General features: G+C 42.7%; 1 protein-coding gene across 5 annotated transcripts in view; it reads right to left on the reverse strand.

The window, feature by feature from the left end:
• Nucleotides 1-17,135, reverse strand: part of DENND2B (DENN domain containing 2B) — a 155,246-nt gene that overhangs the window by 61,909 nt on the left and 76,202 nt on the right. The gene's annotated exons all lie outside the window — the stretch shown is intronic.

Raw genomic sequence — 17,135 nt, forward strand, 5'->3', positions numbered from 1 at the left:
AGAAATAAAAAAATCAAGGCCTTGGGGAAACTGGAGTTATTTGCCAAATTTCTTCTGGCTGAAAGTCTCCACACTGCAAGACCAAAGCATCGTTAAGACACCAGTGACCACTCAGCCACAGAGTCAGGGGTGGGAGGTGGCAGCATTTAACTGGTGTCAGTGATGGGCCATGAGCAGGACACTTGGCACATCCAAAACAAGGTTTCTCGCCTCTGTTTCACCCTGAACTTAAAACCAGCTGACATTCTCATAGCAAACCACTGCCTTGAAAGCATCTACTACCTGCAGATGAGTAGACCTGGTTCATCTTCAGTCTGATGCTGTGGCCAACAGATTCAATTCCCCTTATCAAACAGAAGTAGTTTCTTACCAAAAGAATATTACACACTGAGAAAACACATTTTTCTGCCCACACTGTGTGTTGGAGAATATAAACTACTTAGAAAGATCTCAGTGTTACCCTGGAAAAAACCCTTGGAACAAATTCTTGCCATGGTTTGCAAAATCAGCTATTGTTACTGGGGTTTTGTACGTTGTTGCAAGGACTTTTAAGAACAAAAGACACAAGGAAACTAAATAACACATTAATCATTCGGCTCATCAGTGATGAGCCAGCAGTAAGGAAATTAAGCCAAAACCATGTCAAAAAAGGGGGTTTGCCGCCCTGCCAAAATCCATACATACAAATCATAGCAGAAATAATCACAACTCCTTTAACATTAACCCCCTTCTGTTCCAAACAGTACAGGAAAAAGAGGAAAGACCCCTAAGCAATGCCTCGCATATGCAATTAAGTTTGTGCTGTGCGAACAACAAGGCTATGGACAACAAGCTGGATTTTATCATCTGTCCTGTACACAGACAAGATCCAAATGAAAGACCTGCTTGACCAAAAGAAATCAAGAGAGCAAATGTCTGCATTGTAGCAAAGGGAGAAGAGATTCAGAAGATCTCTGCTGCTATATTGTTTTGTTTCCAACAGCCAGCCAATACCTACAGTAGAGATGCCAACTTCTGTGCAGTAATCCAAAAACTCCAGAGCACTGGCGTGATTTCTGAAAAATTTACTGTGACGTAGGAAATATTTTCTTTTCCTTCAAATGCAACCCCAAACCAAATTATCAGATTTCATCCCAGTTTCCTACAGTGAATACTTCACAATCAAAGCTTGAAAATATCACAAAAGGGAAAAGTTCTGGTCAGAAAAATACAATAATCAAATTATCACAAAAGGGAACCTTTTTTCAGAGGTCTGAGACAAGCAAGTCTATTTGTCACAGAAGTTACACCACTTGGTGACTTTTATTTCTTTATTGTTTTGAAAGATAAACATGCCTGTAGAAAAAGAGATGCCATGTCAAAGATGATGGCAAATACTCCTTAACTGCCTAAAGCAGTTATTTCAGGAGAGAAAGGATGCATGCCAGAATATGCTCTTTGCATCCCAGAAGTTGAATTTCCTGCCATTCTATACAGCTGCAGACAGGTGTCTTAAGAGATCTCAGAAGATCAAAAGCAGGTGACAGATGATGAGTGCTTTTGGCTGGCTGTTGCAGCGCAGAGTTTGTAGTGGATTACCTGGAATTACCTTGGCTGACATACCCTTATAGTGTCTGAAAATGAAACCTGAATCAGCCTCCTCAGGCTTGGTGGGGCACCCTGATTCTTCATTCTTTTTGCCTGTCTCGTCTCAATCTCTTCAGGTTAATACCTCAAAGCCAAATTTTTATATTATTCTTAACCCTGCCTCAGCTCAGATTTGCGATCACATTCTGCTAATTCTTTCATGTCATGCAGACATGAAAGCTCTGTCCCAGAGCTGCAGTGACATTTCTCTCAAGGAAACAGGCATCACCCAGTGGAAGTGTATTTTACATCTAAAGACTACAGCCTCAGAATCTGCATGTTGGCTAAATCCACTGTCAGGATTCAGCTCCAGGATAGGGAAAGAAGAGACCCTGTGGAACACTTTAGCATGTTACGACTTACTTATTAGAGTCTAATCTGTATTGACAAGAGCAAGAATAAAATACAAAATGACTGGAGTAAGGTCAGTAGAATGGGACAGCAGAGGTGAAGGATATGCTGACAATCTGAGAATCATAGACACCTCTCTCTGCCTTTGACACACTGCACAGAAAATACCATAGGCATAGACCTTTATGTCCTTATACTCTAAGAAATATCTTTTCAGCTGTTTCCACTGTCAGAAAAAGGTTTGGTGATTCATCAGGAAAGGAGGAAAAGGGGAAAATTATGGTTTGCATAACCAGAAGAAGTTGCAAAACATTTTTTCTTAAGAGGTAAGAGCCATTCTTTTAAATTCCAGGTCCCCAGTAAGGTAATTGCAATTAAGGCTTAGTATTGAAACCCCCAAATTCAGTTACAAAATTCCCACTCACTTCCACTGCACAAGACTGGGGCTGCAGAGCCACAGGCCTTCTGTAGGGGTTTACTCTCAAGGACTTGGGTTGCATCAGTGAAGAAAGAGATTCTGTTTTACACTGCATTACACTCTAAATTTAAGTAATCCAGAGAGAATCTATAGGAATAATTCAACAGCAAAGAGGAACAAAGCTGATGGTTTCAGCATGCATTCCCTAAAGGATGCTGCTAAGTAACAGAATGAGAGAAAAAAACAAGTCCAGAAGCTGATCAGTGGATAATAAATTGGATCTTGCCCAAGAAACCTACTTCCATTAGAAGAATATTCTCTTGAAGGCACAACAGTTCCCCAGACTTTAAAACCAGTATTACTGGACAGAGATAAAAATTAAGAAACTTGCAACGTTCCACAAAAAGACTGTAAAGCAAAATGCTTTTGTTGAAGTCTCCTGCATACAAAGTGATGCAGTGCAGCACCTTACAATGCATATTATTACATAAACTTTACAAATACCATGTATAAACAGCATAAATAGGGATTATGGAATCAAATTCAGCTTTCTTAACAAGTTCCCTTAACCAACACCTTCATTCTGGGCAAGGATATTTCTTTGAGGATATCAGTATTTCTCAAAAGACACTGTAATAAGTTGCTCTGGTTCCCTAAGGGCATTCTTCCAACATGCAGCCTTTGGTGTGCAGTTCCCAAACCCTTCGCAAGGCAGCTGTGCACTGCAATCTCAAAGGCTGCCAAGCAGCCCACGATGCCCTCTAAACAGGTCACAGACCCTGGAACCACCTTTCTGCCTGCACTCATTGCTGCTCACTGAGGAGAGCAGACAGAATCCAAGAGTTGCTTTCCAGCTCTCTAGACCATGCTTAGCTTTGCTGTTGTGATTTGTTCCTTGAGAAATCAGCAGTTACCCACGGTAGGAGGAAACTGATAATATCAGTCATGCTCTCTAGGATTTTGAACTGTAGTTACAACTGATCTTCACGTTCTGATTCAGTCTCTTCTCTCCAGTTTTTCTTTTTCTCACCCAAATGTAGAAAAAACTTGTAACTTACAAAATCTGTAATTCTCAAGGGCTGCTCTCAAATATATAGTTTGCTCTAGTAAAGGCATCTCCTTTCACCAGGTCCAGTGAGCACATGTGGATACAAGTGGAGCTATATCTCAGCTGCACCAAGTAGAGAACAGAAGCACTTCTTTGAGATAATTTGCAACCTACTCATCACAAGGCAAAAGATAAAAAACTGAATTCCTGCCCTTTAGCAAGACTGACTTACACTAAAAATCTATGGGGATGGAGAAGGGCTGGTTCTCCATGCCAAAAGTACCTGAGTTCTTGCCCTCTATCTGACCAAAAAGTCAAAAGGTCTCTAATTTTGGACAAGACACCAATATTCTTCCTGCAAAATGTGGGTGCTAACATTTGTCCATTTGTAGAAGAGGAAGAATTATTAAAACCAGGGGGCCTGACCTTTTGATCCAGTAGAGCACAAGCACAAGCTTCTTCCTGCTTCCAATGCCAAACATCAACTCCAGAAAAGAGAAGAAATGGATGTAGAAAATTCCCACAATTTCATGAGTAGCTTTCAACAACAGGAGGCAGCTAGAAAGAAGAGCAGCTCAAGAGCTGGTTCTGTGTCTTTTGGAAATCAGAGTGTAGGTGGATAATCAGAATGTGCATTTATTGAGGCATTTGCATCCAAGATCCACACACTTTATGCACTTTATATACACTAAAAAAAGTCTTAGGTTGCATTTCAGGCATTAACAGTGACTGGAGGGTGGTTAAGTGACTTGCCTTGAAAGAGTTACAGGACTCCCAACTCTCACTGCCCCCCCTCTGACCTCTAAGCAGCTCAGACTCTGCAGCACTGTTTTAGCTTTCCTGAAGTGTCAGGAGTGACCACACAGACCATCCTGTCCTGGGGAAAGGCGAGCTGGAAGAAGCCACTCAGCAATTTTTCAGTTTTGCAAACTCCATCTGCTCTCTTAAACCAACACATACAGAATAGTAGGACAGATTTTGGCACTCTGATCCAGGGAATTTCCCACTTCAACATGCTCATGCATGGGAGCCCATTTACTGGTGAAAGAACAAGGAACATGCTGACAAAAAGGTACTGGGTTTTCCAGGCTCCTGTTGATGAGATGCCATCATTTCCCAATGACACTGATATTGGGTGAGCTCATGCAAAGACTCCCAGCACCAGTTTTACTCCTCAGGACTTTCTCCTCACTTTTGTTAGGAAAAATTTTGCTTTCTTAGTGTTTTATTTAGGTTTTTTTCTAATCCCTGGTTCTTCTTAGGGCATTGTGCAATTTCATCAGGACAACCTAACCTGTTTCAGGGTAACAATAACATCAGAATCATCTGTGACCATAGGATTGTGAGTTTGGGAATGAGTAGATTTGCCTGCCACACAACACTAGAGACTTCTTGTTGCTCTAGCCGATATTTAAAGAGATCTGAAACAAAAGCAAAAGAAATTTCTCCTTGCAAGGGCAGAAAAACTCATGTTTAATAGACACACTAGAGCTGCCCTGATAGGTAAATGAGGATGTAACTTTGAAATTCTCTGGAAATTTGTAAGCTAGAATGCTAAGAAATGTTCAGCTACCAACTACCAGCCACTCTGAGTGCAAATACTGGAATCCATCCTTCCCAGAGCAAGGCAAAGTGAGAGGGAATCACACCCTATTCACCTGCTAACTGGAACCATTCACTACACTGTGCACATTTTGATGTACGGCTGCTGAGAACAGATGTAATGGCTCACTATGGTATTCATTCATATCAAACTTCCACTTCATTTGACGAAGCAGGCAGAGGAGAGAAAATGTGTATAGACCAACAGAAGCTCAAATTAGAAGCGGTGTTTATGTCCCATTCCTTCTGTGACAGAACCAGCACTTTTGCAGAGGTTCAGTACCCACAGCTCCTTGTAATGAGCAGTTCCACACCCTCCAAGGGCAGTGCTGCCAGGAAATCACCCAGCAAACAAACAGAGCAAACAAACAGAGCACATAAACTCTCCTGCCTTTGTCAGACATTCTTGGGAAAGCTCCCAGTATAAATCAATACTTTTGCACAAACAAAAACTGAACACACCACTGCAGTACAGCAATCTCCCAGGCCTCTTCAGGTGCAAAAAGGCAGAGTAATTCAAAGCAGACCAAAAGCCTTTAAGGGCTTTGATTGAAAGCGATGATGAGGGACACTTCTCCAAAATTTCCCCCTTCCTCTCTCTATACAAGAGCTAGTAATGAACTTCCTCTACGCTTTCCTCCAAAGGACTGTGAGGAGTCCACTTTGAGCTGTCAAACACTAGCAGTCAGTGGTGTGGTTGCACTTTGAGATGAGTTATGGAACAAGTCATTTCACAGAGCAGCATGGATTCAGCATTATTTTCTTGTGACAATGTGCCATTTCCTTTCCTTTCCTCACCCCTAGCTGCATCCTCACCAGAGGGGACAGACAGACAGAGGCAGTGACAGTGACAGCTGCAAAGACTCAGCAAGGCATTGCAATAAGCAGGGGACAAATGCAGGGAGTCAGGCTGGTCTGATTGGGTCACCAGGTGCTCAGCACGAGGGTAAAAAGTAGAACCATCACCACAATAGGTGATCTGAAATGGCTTTGCTGCTTAGTTGAGGTGGATCCCATGTACTGATGATCCTTCGAGTTCTTTTTCTTTTCAATTATAAATGAGCATCTAGGCCTGGACAACTGCCTTGTATACTGCATCAAAGAATACAAATTGAATCTTTCAGTGTATTAATTGTTCCTGGAGGAGAAAAGGACTTTAAAAATGTTCTTTTTACTCCTTGTAACTAGGGATTATGGGAACATTAAGGCCAAAGGGACCTCCTGCACTACTGAATTTAAATCCACTTCCATTTGGCCGTAAACCTTTCTGTTACAATATATATTCTGCATTCTCACAGCACTCAGAATTCTCATTTTCTACATAACTCAAGTAGATAATTACAGATTATATTTAATTACCTTAAATCTAAGTAAGGGCTTATGGTGAATAAAGGAGGTGAACTTTTCACACTCAAGTGCTGGGTACACACTAGTAAGGTGGTTTCTGAGGTGATTCAGCTTGGTGATGGGGCAAGTGGTGCAACTTGTCATGTCTTGCCTCTCTCTTGGAAAGTGATGTAAGTGGTAGCAGAACAAACCCTCTTGCACCAGACTCTATGATTTTTGAGCTCTCACCAGGAGTATGGCTAAAAATCCCCAAAACTCTGCATTCCAAGTAACATCCCCCTGTTTTTGTTGACTTTGGGATTGTGACAAAAACAAGACAAAAACTTGGACTTTCTTAACTTTACAGTTAGTCTGCATTTATAGGATTGTTTGAAATAGGCTCACTCTCATGAACATGTGCTGGGATGGAAAAGTCCCAGCATTTAGAGAGAATGAGGCAATAAAATCAAAGTGGACAACAAATCACAAAATGTTTGAAGATAGAACAAAAATAGAAACACCAAGTATTTTCCTATTTTTACTTCTGAATTTCTTTTCCCCAAGGAATTTTGATACTTTCCATTTAAATAAAAACCGAAACCATATCAGAACTAGCTACAAAATGATAGGACAGCGAAATTAAAATAAAGCTCTGTGTGCGGTTTGAAAAGCTCCGGTGTCTGTGTTCCCAAGAAGTACTGAGTCAATGATAACAATTGTGGTGTGCATTTGCAGGGGTGCTGTGCTGAATTCCTGCGTTTAACACCCCCCAGGGCTCTGGGCCTTTGCATTTGGTTCATGAAGAGAAGTACACACAATCACAGCTGACTGCAGCTGAGCTGTGTTTTTATGGCTCGGAAGCAAAAAGGTCTGATTTACACCAGGGAAATGCAGGAGTCATTCTGCCAAAGTAAATTACGTGAAGTGGCAACTGTGTTCTACCACTGTACAGAAAATGGGCAAAGAAATCAAAGTTGATGAGTCAGATGCTAAATACTTGAATTAGACAGGATCCGTAAAGCCAAGACAGCAAGACAAATCTGAGCACGAGGAATGACTGTAAAATAAAATGCCATCACTCTGCATGCACTAGGTGTCTTTGCCAAGTCAGGGGGAAGAAGATAACAGGAAATTGTGAAATTATCTACACTCAGAGGGTTAGATTCCCTGCCACTCCAGATTTATGGCAGTTTTCTGCTCTGTTACAAGGCAAGGGCAGGATGGTCTTTAAACAATTCCCCATTTAAGCCTTTTTCACCTCCTCTGTTCAGACACAAATAACTACCCAAGGCAAAGAATACCAATGAGCCTGGGCTGTACTTTCCATCACAGGGATCAGAAGCTGACTGTGAAAAAATCAAAAAGCAAGAACAGAAGTATCAGAGTGAGCCATTCTCTCTTTTCCATCAAAGTACACTGCACTGGTTTCATAGGACCATCTCTCGTTTTCTCCTCAAAAAATATGATTCACAGTTGAAAAAGGGAAGCCTCCCTTGGAGTTAGTCTTTTCCCATAACATGTTCTGAATAATAATTTATGCAATAGATATTTCCATTGTTACAGCTCCACTATTTTTATTGTTCTGGAATTGGCTCAGTATGTTTTAGTCTCACCTGATTTCTTAAGATCTTGGGAGTTTTGCTGGAGAGGGAGTGGCAACACAGCAAGTGATGGCACTTTCTTAAACCAGGCAGAAAGCACAAACCTTCATTTGTCTATTTAAGAACTGCCAGTCCTTGAAACTTGTTCTTAAGCAGCATGTCTGAACATGCTGACTGTTCAAAATCCCAGTGCACAAAGAGGCTCTCGACTTTGCTTTTTCAAAGCACAGGTGATTTTTCAACATGCTTGCTCATCTGTCCTGGAATATCAAAGCAATAAACTCCGTGGAACTAATTCTGACAAAGTTTTCTATGCTCACATACACACAATTTGGGAAGGGCTAAAAATTATTTTTATGAATTGTGATGCTTAGTTTTCAAGATGTCTGAGGGCATTCTGGGTTTGGCAACCTCCAAATCTGGAATTCTGGTTTGGAAAAGTTGTTGTAAAATAGGGTCATCCCGCTTCTGCCCTGACAAGCCAGAAAAGCTTACAAGGTCACTCTATACTTTACTGAAATACTCTATATCCACAGAGAAAAGAACTGAACAGGAAGTCAAAACTCCTAAATCCTGGCTGCACACTAATCCAGAATACAGACAAGCCTGCTTTCCCTGCTTCACATATAAATCAACTTTTAGGGCATGCAAAACCTCCTCAAATAGTTTCAAGTATAACTATCTAACAGGGACAGACAAAGAATAAGAATTCAGGACTCCATCCCATCTTTAACAAACTTTCTTAATCTCATCCACTCAGAAGAGCTCATTTCAGAATAAATATAAAATATTTTATTTGCCTTTCCTACAAGTATCCACATTATCCTTCCAGTCCCACCAGCTTAGCTGTGGTCCCCAATGTACTGACAATGTCCAGTGAGATCTTTCTGTAGATGTTTCTTTCATACAGTTTTGCAAATTAGTTTATGTAACACATTGAGAAAGTATCCTGGAAGAGCAGGTTATAAAACTGAAAGCCATTGTCCGTCTGTCTGCTATGGATGCTACAGGCGTTCTTAATTTCTGTCATCATTTCAACTACCAATATCACAGTCCATCAGGTCTGAGGCCTGAAACATCTGGGGAAAATACAATATGTCACACAGGATAATACTAAAGTGATTGAAAAGATCTGAGAATGCTGCTTATGGAGTTACTGCACTGCAGAGGAAATAAAATAAAAAGCAAAATAAAATTTTAAACACCAGCAGAATAGAATCTCCTGCATTATCTCTGTGAATCCAGAACAACCTCAACATCACCCTGCCTAAACACAGTCTATCAGACCCAGCCTGTCCCAGTGCTGTGTGCTTGGAGCTCATGCACTGGGAAGGTGGGTCACAAGCCATGTGGACTATCTGAGGCAGGGGAAAAGAAGAACTAATTCTGATCTCAAACTTTGCCCAAAGAGTGCTCAGGCCTCTGAGGGGCAGATTCATCTCTGACCAGCAGCTGGGTGCCATCCTGTTGTCAAGACAAGTGTAGCAACTCAGTTCAACTTGCTGCAACCTTCTCTGTAAGCAAAAAGCTGAAGCATTGGCATAAAACAGCACACTCCACACTAGGAAAACTTACATGTTCCCTGAAGGACACCTTTTGTACATGTTTCTGTAATATGGATAAAGCAGTCTGACAGCTTTTTGTTTGTTACTGCATTACTCTTAGAATGACACAGCTGGAGAAGTGTGCCCTTGATCTTCATCTTTAACTTCTTTTTAAAAGTTTTGCCCTCTCTCTTTTGTCCCTTAGAAGAGTGGATTTCCACCTGCTTCAATCACCAAAGATCTGTGTCTCAAACTTCGACTATTTTTCCAACAAAATAAATGGTACGACAGTCCTCTGTGAACTTTCCAGTCACTGAGTTATGCAACTGCACCTTGAAAGTTGTCTGTCTCTCACCCACACACTGACATTCATTGCAACATTTGAGGATAGGCAAAAGAGTTTTCTGACCAAAAGTTACACTTCTTTTTTTCTTTTCTAAGAAGTAACTCAACATTCATAACAGACTCTGGACAGGAGCAGTAGTAATATCTCTCAAATATATACAATAACTCTCTTTTATGTAAACAACTGAAAGAAAGAAATCAAACACAGGATTTTTTTTTTGGCACCTGGAAAAGCAGAAAGGAGAGGGAGCAGTTGATAAGTAAAAGATGACTCATGGAGGTGTGAAGCAAGAAAGAGAGAAGGAAACATGTTAATTGAGTATACAACATCTTTGGAGATTGCATCCTTTATCTGAAGGAGGAAAGATTTCAAAGTTTATACCCCCAGCCTCTCTTATCATCATCTTCTTTAGTGGCTCTGACCTTATGGAATGCAAAATAAATTGCAGCTGTGATGACAAACATGACCCTTGGTACACTTTCCAATGTGCGTAGAAGTGGCTGGATGCCAGGTGCCCACCAAAGCTGCTCTGTCACTCCCCCTCCTGAGCTGGACAGGGGACAGAAAATATAAAAAAGCTCATGGGTTGGGATAAGGACACGGAGAGATTCCTTACCAATTACCATCACGTCATTTGGGGGAAAAAAATAATTATCAGTCAAACCTGAGTAGGATCATGAGAAACAAACCCAAATCTTAGAAACACCTTTCCCCTACCCCTCCCCTTTCTTCCTGAGCTCAGCTTTACCCCTGATTTTCTCTACCTCTTTTCCTGCAGCAGCTCAGAGCGACGGGGAGCGGGGGCTGTAGTTGGTTCATCATACAGTGTTTCTGCTGCTGCTTCCTCCTCATGGAGGGGACTTCTCTCACTCCTCCCCTGCTCTGGAATGGGGTCGCTCCCACTGGAGACAGTCACACTCTCCCTCTGTTCCTGAATGGGGTCGCTCCCACTGGAGACAGTCACACTCTCCCTCTGTTCCAGAATGGGGTCGCTCCCACTGGAGACAGTCACACTCTCCTTCTGTTCCAGAATGGGGTCACTCCCACTGGAGACAGTCACACTCTCCCCCTGTTCCAGAATGGGGTCACTCTCACTGGAGACAGTCACACTCTCCCCCTGTTCCAGAATGGGGTCACTCTCACTGGAGACAGTCACACTCTCTCCCTGTTCCAGAATGGGGTCGCTCCCACTGGAGACAGTCACACTCTCCTTCTGTTCCAGAATGGGGTCACTCTCACTGGAGACAGTCACACTCTCCCCCTGTTCCAGAATGGGGTCACTCTCACTGGAGACAGTCACACTCTCCTTCTGTTCCAGAATGGGGTCACTCCCACTGGAGACAGTCACACTCTCCCTCTGTTTCGGAATGGGGTCACTCTCACTGGAGACAGTCACACTCTCCCCCTGTTCCAGAATGGGGTCACTCTCACTGGAGACAGTCATACTCTCCCCCTGTTCCAGAATGGGGTCACTCTCACTGGAGACAGTCACACTCTCCTTCTGTTCCAGAATGGGGTCACTCTCACTGGAGACAGTCACACTCTCCCGCTGTTCCAGAATAGAATCACTCGCACTGGAGACAGTTACTACAGTCTTCCCTTGCTCTGGAATGGGGTCTCTCCCACTGGAGATAGTCACACTTTTCTCCTGCTCTGGAATGGGGTTGCTCCCACTGGAGAGAGTTGCACTCTTCCCCTGCTCCATCATGGGCTCTCTTCCCCTGGAGAGAGTTGCACTCTTCCCCTGCTCCAGCATAGGCTCTCTTCCTCTGGAGAGAGTTGCACTCTTCTCTTGTTCCGGAATGGGATCGCTCCTACTGGAGACAGTGACATTCTTCCCCTGCTCCGGCATGGGTTCTCTCTCACGGGAGATAGTTACAGTCTTCCTTTGCTCCGGCATGTGGTGTCTCCCATGGGAGACAGTTCTCCAAAAACTTCTCCAAGATGGGTCCTTCCCATGGCTGTAGCTCTTCATTAACCGTGCCAGGCGAGTCCCTTCCACAGGGTGCAGTCCTTCAGGCACAGGCTGTTCCAGTGTGGGTCCCCCCAAGATCACAGGTGCTGCCAGCAATCCCGCTCCAGCGTAGGCTTCTCTTTCCACGGGTCTACAGGTCCTGCCAGGAGCCTGCTCCAGCACAGGCTTCCCATGGGGTCACAGCCTCCTTCAGGCATCCATCTTCTCTGGCATGGGGTCCTCCACAGGCTGCGGGTGGATCTCTGCATCCCCGTGGTCTGCCATGGGCTGCAGGGGCACAGCTGCCTCACCATGGGCTGCACCACAGGCTGCAAAGCAATCTGAGCTCCAGTGCCTGGAGCACCTCCTCCCCCTCCTTCTGCACTGACCTTGGTGCCTGCAGAGTTGTTCCTTTCACATATTCTCACTCCTCTCCTCTCTAGCTGCAGTTGCTCCTGCACAGTAACTTTTTTCCCTTCTTAAATACGTCATCGCAGAGGCGCTGCCACCATCACTGATGGGCTTGTCCTTGACCAAGACAATGGATTTGTACAGATTAAGAAATTATATACTTCACTTGAATTTATGAGGGAATATTTTTTCATTCACTTCCTTTAAAAATCTATTAACCAGTGTTTGATTTTCTTCTGGCTTATGTCAGCACGAATCAAGTGTTGCTAAAAAGAAGTTGCTAAAGATCCAAACTGATGCAAAAGTTAGTGCAGGAAGATTTAAGGCATTGATCTGGTGCAAATGCACACTTATGAAAAACAAAGTTTCAGTTTAAATAACATTTGCACTGAAAACTACATTAGGTTACTACATCTGACTGGTTACAGTATGCTTCATTCTACTTCTAGCTAAACAAGCCAGGAAAATGAGGAAATGTGTTGGGCATACCCACAACTGAATGTCATATCAAAAAATTGGCCAGCCAAAAGTTGTTGGGGTTTTTTCTTAGTTGAACAGAGCTTTGAAAAACTCTTTGATCTATTTATTCCCCAATCTGTTGGCATATACACATAAACTGAAAAAGAAGAAAAAGGGGGAAAAGAAAGCAAAAGAAGAAAGCCAAGCTGTGACTTGCAGTGCTTCTTGCTATCATACTTATTTACCTAAGAGTCCAGACAAGGCCGAATTTAACTTGACCGAGGGCTACATCTGGCCCTAATTCAGTTTCACTGCATATTAACAAAAGAAGGATCAGCCAGTGCTGGAGCGCTGTGCACACCAATATTCCGAAACATGATCTAAAGGAAACTTTCCAAAAGATTCAGACATTGGCTTCTCTCTGCCTTTTGCTGCCCATAACTGTCAACAGGAGCAGAGTTAGGTCAGGGAAAGGCACTCCCCATGACTTTGTTCACTGTGATCAAGGGTAACTTGAATGTGTCCATTACTCATCCAGCTGAAATGAGCCTCCCAGAGCAGATTTTAGCACCACACCTACAAGAGCTGTGGGATCTCAAGTCTAAATTTGGAATCAGGATAATATCTGGGGGATTTATATATCCTTTATAAACATTTCATTCTCACAAGACCTTGGCTTCTTATAACACTGTGGATTTAGTTTTACACTAGGTTTTATAAGGAGCTAGCCAATACATATTAACATTTCACTTCACTTTTTACTTCTTATGAGAGAATTTGTATGTAGTATAACCCTAAGGATGAAAACTTTTTGCAGCCACTGACATGCAACAGAAACGCTGCACAGTAAACTGCCAGTTTTACTTAATTTAGAGCGACTAAACTTTAACTTAGAGCAACTAAAAGCAAGAAGACATTTCTCCTGTCAGACATCCTTTCCTTCCAGGACAAAAGTAAGCTTCATGTCCCTACAGGAAGCTACATAGGTAGCACCAGGCAAAGCATCCAGAAAATGAAAATGTTATGGTACTGGTGAGGCAATATCAATGTGTGTGTATACAGCAGCAAGAAAAACCAACAGGCAAATTATAAGCTCATCAGCTCGGAAAATATTTGCTCCCCACAGACTACAGTACTGACAACAAACTCCTTACAGTAACCCGTGGGCACTCCAATAATGATTATTTGAAGCAGTAAATTGAAGTCCAGATTCTGACCCTAAGTTACATCCCTCAGAACCTCACAGAGTTTGACCCGTAATACTGATTTTTTCCTGAAAAGCACAAACCTGTGATTTATGCTCTTTATTCAATGGAAGAAAAATGCAAGCTGTCTCATAGCCCAGAAAGCACATTTCATAGAAAGCACATTTAAAAAAAGATACCACAAAAACCCAAAACCTGAAACCAGGCATCAAAACCAACACAGCCCACAAAAGTGTGCCAGCAGCACCTCATTTAATGCCGTGTTTTCATCTCAGCAGTTAGAAAAGTACAGTCATTGTAAGGCATATTCAGCCTAAGTATAAACAACTGTAGTCTCTCTCTAATGGACCAACACTTTCTATACAATAAAAACAAATTCAGCTTAGCATGGGTATGAATACTGCTATGAAAACTTTAAAATCATCTTTAAGAATTAAAGTGGAAAAAATGTTATTGCATCAAATAGACAAGAAGCAAGCATTTAGCCTTAGAGAGACGAGGTTCTGTCTGAGAGCAAGAGAGGTGGAGGAAAGAAGGGTAGAGAAGGGCTGTAAAAATGAGTTTTAGTCCCACAAAGTCACTTGTCCTATACCAGAACTACAAACTCTGGAAATTAAAGCTACTCCTATAGCTACCTTCAGTAAGCAGAAGGCTGGTGTTGAGTTCCTGTCAGTAGACAGTTCATCTCCCACAAAAGTGGTTACAGGAAAGGGCACTAAGGAATTCAGTGCACTTCATGCACTTCACTTCTGCTGTATTTAGTTTCCTCCTCTCATGCCTCTGACAGGCCACTGCGATCGCTTCAGCCTACCCAGACTTACTCAGAAGCTCTTCCCTCCTGGAACGATGCAGAATGGAGATGTAGGAATTCGCAGTTCCATGTGTCTTGCCATAGCCTCTGTGTTCCCTGAACGCTGCCTGCTTCACTTGTCAAGCAGCAAATGACACACTGAGAGCGTTTGTCAAACCTCTGCGCCCCTTTGTGTGCTTAAGGGGAGGAAACTGCCATTAATGTTTAACAAAACAGGAGCAAAGCCTTTCTCTGAAATCTCACGTGTTGGCTTTGAAGGGACCGGTGTGTGAGAAATACGGCAAGACAGAAGTTTGCTCCCGGAAACCCACAAAAAAATTGAGTTTTGGTTTTAAAGTTACAGGAAGCAACAGTTTACAATTCATTCCTAAAACTCTGAACTGAGGCAATCCGGCTGCCTGATGCGAAAGAAATCATAGAAGCTGTGTCAGGGACCAAACCACACGCACACAGACACAGCAAGCCTGCCAGGCTCAGCCCCTGTCTTGAAGCCCACACGGGTGACAGTACTGTTTGACAGGAAAGGGAGAGGTTAAAAATCCACATTCAAACGCTTTCAGGTCTCTGCCAGCAAATGGCCATAGGCTGTCTGCCCTCCCCCGTTTGCCTGTGTTGACATAAAGTGGCTTCCCAGCTCAGCAGCAAACCAAGGGGACAGAGGTCTCGTGTGAGAGCAGTCTCATTACTGGGCATTTGTTCGGTTGTCCGGACTGACCCGGCCTCTTTTGGCCCCAGCTGCCTCCCGGGGTGAGCGTCCCGCTGCACAATGAAAAGGTGAGTCAGCCAGAGACATCCACGCGGTGACACCGCGAGGATTCACCAGCCTACCCACACCTGAGTGTCACCAGCACTGCTCCATCCCACACACAGGGGTTCCCTCACCAGCAGCCCACCTGCCTGCCAGCACTCCCTGTACAAAGACCTTCTGAGCTTTTTGCTAGCAGAATTTGAAACACAAACCATTTCTGTGCTACTGCCACTGCAATGAATTCTGTTTTCACATCTCAAATAGTTATGTTGCTACCTGGAAAAAGCTTACTTTTGGGAAATTGTGATGCACGATGGGCTTATCCCAGGAATCCAAAATGTAAAATAGCATTTCCATCTATTAGCTGCTGTTAATTGTTAGTCAAAGGTGTAGTTGCTGTACAGCCACAGTATTGTGGTTGACCTATGCTGAAGAAGTCACCTTGCTTTACAGACCTAACATTTTCTTTCTGTAGATAAGGAGAGAAGAAAACAAATTAATACTTTTCATTTACTTCAGCAATTTTCTACAGCTCCTTCACAGTAAAATACTAACACATGTTGGCATTAAAGCTCGTCATTACTATGATAATCATAAAGTATTTCCTTTATAAAAATAGTGCTTTAACAAAGAGCTTCAGGAGCAACATATGGACACTCTGGGCAAAATTTCCTTATCTGGCTAATAACAAACAGGATATTTAGGCTCTCAAAAGAAGCAGTCAGGCTGTCATGAGAACTGGCATTCCCACTGACTACAATAGAATTTTATGGATTGACTCAATAAATCAAATTTTTTTAAGTGCTATTTAGTTATTAGGAACATCATATCTGTTATAGTTGTTATATTTGGTCGTGCTTTCAGCACTGAAGCCCATCCTACCAGATGCCTGCACATTGTTGCCTGTTGCTCAACAGCTCCAGGGTTCCCTGGTGCCAAGGGAATGTGACACATTTCCTGGTGGCACACTGCCAGCTCTATATACAGGACCTGGCCAGAATGGAAATAACCTCAGAGTGCATGATGGGAATTGTGACAAAAGCTTTGAAAAAGTCTCCCAGGAACTGTGGGCATTTTGCATGTTTATATTGTAATAATATGGATGCTACCTGTGTATTTCCATTAGCTTCTATCTTGCTGCTTGCAGAAAAATTCTTGCAGTTTATTTTACTTTTAAAGGTCATTTGCTGTCAATGTTCATTCCTCAAGTGTGAATGCAAGGGTGATGCTCACTGCGGAGACTGAATCAAGCACTGAGCTAATTCCCAGTTTCATCATACAACATTGCCTGGTGAATAGTGACTATGTTATTGAAGTCTGTGGGGATGCTATGTCTGTGCACTTCTTGCTTTGTTTTCCCAGACAAATGGCATTTTTTTCCAATCAGGGAAGAAACATGTATTATCTAGCTTAATATGCTCAGATCTTCCTTTCAAACTCACTCTTTACAAATTCTGCTATGTCTTCTCTTAATATTCTGTTCTGCTCAAGTGGAAAATATCTTTTTAGGGTAACCAAACAGTGCAAGAAACTGGTAAGACAACACAGACCCTTTCGTTTCTAAGCCACTGATTCAAATCCAGACTGATTAGGGCACAGAACAGAAATTGTTCTCCCATACTGATGGCTTTTCAACAGCTCAAGTGTAAAGAGATGAGTGTCTTAGACAGCTCCTAATGAACAGA

Source organism: Corvus hawaiiensis, chromosome 6 (genome assembly GCF_020740725.1).
Source record: "Corvus hawaiiensis isolate bCorHaw1 chromosome 6, bCorHaw1.pri.cur, whole genome shotgun sequence".
NCBI classification, from domain to species: domain Eukaryota; kingdom Metazoa; phylum Chordata; class Aves; order Passeriformes; family Corvidae; genus Corvus; species Corvus hawaiiensis.